Here is a 3,048-nt window from a genome sequence, read left to right as displayed (position 1 = left end):
AAGTATACGATACAGTATTGTTCACTACGGCATTATGCTGTAGACTTTGTAGGACAGACCGCTAGGATTTATTCATCTTGTATAACTGAACCTTTGTACCCTTTGACTAATAGCTGCCCATTACCCCCTTCCCTCAGTCCCTGACAACCACCATTCTACTCTATGAGTTTGTATCCAGTCTACCGTTGATCCAATATAGTTACCGAATTGAGAAGCAATTGTTATAGTGCTTTCATTTAGTATATAGTTTACATTTTTCATATTTCATTATTCTTGTTTCAATATTATTCTTTATTGCTTTTCTTTTTCTCTCTAGTACAGAATCCAGCCCAAGATCATGTTTCATTTAGTCATCATCGCCTCCCCTGATACAAGAACAGATTTTTACATTTTCATTGTCATTAGTGGCATCGACAATTCTGAAGAATAAAGGCCAGCTACTTTTAGAATGTTCACCCCTTTGGGTTTGTCTGACAGTGTCGCATCTGGAGATGACATTAATTGGTTTTTGAATCTCAAATCATCATTGCATTTTGAGAGGAAGTGCATTTTGGGAATACCTGTATTTGATTTGCTAGTATATATTTAGGATTTTTGTCTCTATGTTCATGAGAAAGATTAGCCTGTAATTTTTCTTTCTTGAAATGTGTTTGTCAAATTTCAGTGTTAAACTTAGGTTGGCCATATTAAAGAGGTTGTTTGCTCTTTTTTTTAAATTGTGGAAGAGTTTGTTTAAGATTGATGTTATTTTTAAAAATTTACCAGTAAGTCCAATACGAATCTGAGTTTTTAAGGAGTAAAGGATTTAATAAAATATACAATCAATTTAATAGAAATAGGACTTTCTAGATTATCTATTTCTTCAATTGTGGCATTTTTGTTAAGTTTTGTTTTTTTCCTAGTAATTTGTCTATTTCTTCTTCTTCTTTTTTTGGCATAAAGTTGCTCAAAATATGCTTCTAAGGTATTTTTAGATTCTGTAGGCTCTCTAGTGGTATCTTTTAAAATTATTCCTATTAAAATTTTTATAACTAATAATTATTCTCTGTGTCTTAAGGTTTCTCAATTTTGTTAGTTTTTTCAAAGCTAGTATCTTTTAAAATCATTCTTATTAAAATTTTTATAACTAATAATTATTCTCTGTGTCTTAAGGTTTCTCAATTTTGTTAGTTTTTTCAAAGCTCTAATTTTTGGTCTGTGTATTTTCTCTTTAGTGTGTTTGTCTTCTGTTTTATTGATTTCTACTCTTAACCTTATCATTTTCTTTTCATTTAGTTTAGGTTAAATTTTTAAAAAATGTTTAATAAACTTATATCACTTGTCTTCAGCCTTTTCCCCCTTAACACATACATTTTAAAGTTCTTAAATTTCCATTCGAACACTGATTTCACTTTATTTTATAAGGTTTGATAGGTTGCATTTCTTATTTAAATTATTTTCTAATTTCTATTTTTATTATGTCTTTGATTCATAGATAACCTAGAAATGTACTACTTGTTTCCAAATATTTTATTATTATTTTTCCTATTAAAAATTTATTTTCTTCTTTATGCTCAGAAACAAAGAATTGGCCTTGTTCCCCCCCAGAGGATCTCCTCTTGAAGGAAAAGGGAGGAAGTGTGTGTGTTAGGGGGGGTGGCTATTGGTGTGAGGTCGAAAGTGGGAGTTTTTTCTCCCTACTTTCTGTATAGTTACTCCTCTTTTCAGCATCCCCTTCCAAAACTATAGGTTTGAACTCAGCTTGCGACCCATTGGGGGGTTGAGGAGGCACAGCTGGAGTCAAAAAAGTAATGCCCACGTTCAAGGAGATGGATTCAGTGCATGTCTGGAGGTGACGGGCGAGGGAGGGAAGGAGGTTGGCTGAGGAAGCTGCTGAGTGGAGGGAGGGCAGAGGGGCTGAGACTCTCCCTCTCTCCCCACCCCCACCCCTCCTTGCAGCCCCCTTCTAGCACAACTGATCTGTAGTCCTCATCTTTTATCCCCTTCAGCCACAGCCGGCCAAATTCCTCAGACACGATATCATCATCTGTGGCACAGTTGGTGTTTACAGGGGCGTCTGTTTCAGGAGCAGCTGTCTTGGGGCCCGGGAAGGGTGATGGGGTCGTGGGGCTTGGGGTGCATAAGAACAAAAGGCAGCTCCACGGAGACATGCCCACCACAAGACACCACCAGCTTCACCTTGACCCTGTAGGACATCAGGATTGCCAGCACGTCCTTGTTGGCACCCTCCTTCCCAACAGTGCCGGAAGCCAGGTTGGTGTCCTCGTGCTTGAGCCTTCCCATCCAGGGCAAGACCATGCTTCTTCCGGTTGTCACTGAGCAGCAGGGTTATGGTATTCACCTTCAGAACGTGGAAGTGGGTGACACCTGGTCATTTTTTCTATCTGAGCCACAGAACCCTTGTCCTGGGCAGTACTGAAGAGGCAGATGTCGGCATACTGTCTCACTTTGATCTTGACGGTCTGGGTGGAGATGCTGGTGACCTGGACGTTGACACTGAGGGGCTCCCCATGGTAGTTCAGCTCCTTGTCCAAGGAAGTCTCAAGGTGCAGGGACTGGTCAGAAATGAAGTGGTGGGTGGTTTCTGCTGAAGGCTGGGGCCTGGTTTCTCTGGGGCAAATTGTGCCTTTCAGATCACCAGACGCATGGAGCTCCTTTTGTGGCTTTTCGCTTTTAGTGACTGGCAGAGAAGGCTCGAATCTCAAAGTCTACTCCACAGGCCTTCCCTGTGTCCTCTAGGCCTGGCTGCAGAGTGACAGAGCAGGGCAGATTCTGGGATATTATTATATCCCGGTCCTCAGGGCCATAGCGGAAGGTGCAGGTGAGGGTCGCAAATACTTTGTGGTCCTTTAAGTAGTCGGGGTCCACAATCACCATGCCATCCACAAGGTCCACTTTGTCCAGGTGGTCTACAAAGTCCCGCTTGCCCAGGTACACCTCGAGCTTGCAGTTAGGGCTTGACTTCTTGAAGCCTCTGGTGCCTGAATTCCCTGCATGGTGCACACGCCCGCTGCCCGCTGGGTTCTCGGCTCTCTGGCAGCCTCGCAT

General features: G+C 41.5%; 1 pseudogene; it reads right to left on the bottom strand.

Annotated features, from left to right (window-relative positions):
- Window positions 1–346: 346 nt before the first annotated feature.
- Window positions 347–3,048, bottom strand: LOC103664848 (annotated as a pseudogene).

Source organism: Ursus maritimus, unplaced genomic scaffold (genome assembly GCF_017311325.1).
Source record: "Ursus maritimus isolate PB19 unplaced genomic scaffold, ASM1731132v1 scaffold_15, whole genome shotgun sequence".
NCBI classification, from domain to species: domain Eukaryota; kingdom Metazoa; phylum Chordata; class Mammalia; order Carnivora; family Ursidae; genus Ursus; species Ursus maritimus.
The sequence above is the reverse complement of the archived record's forward strand: the minus strand, read 5'-3'. Positions and strand labels throughout refer to the sequence as shown.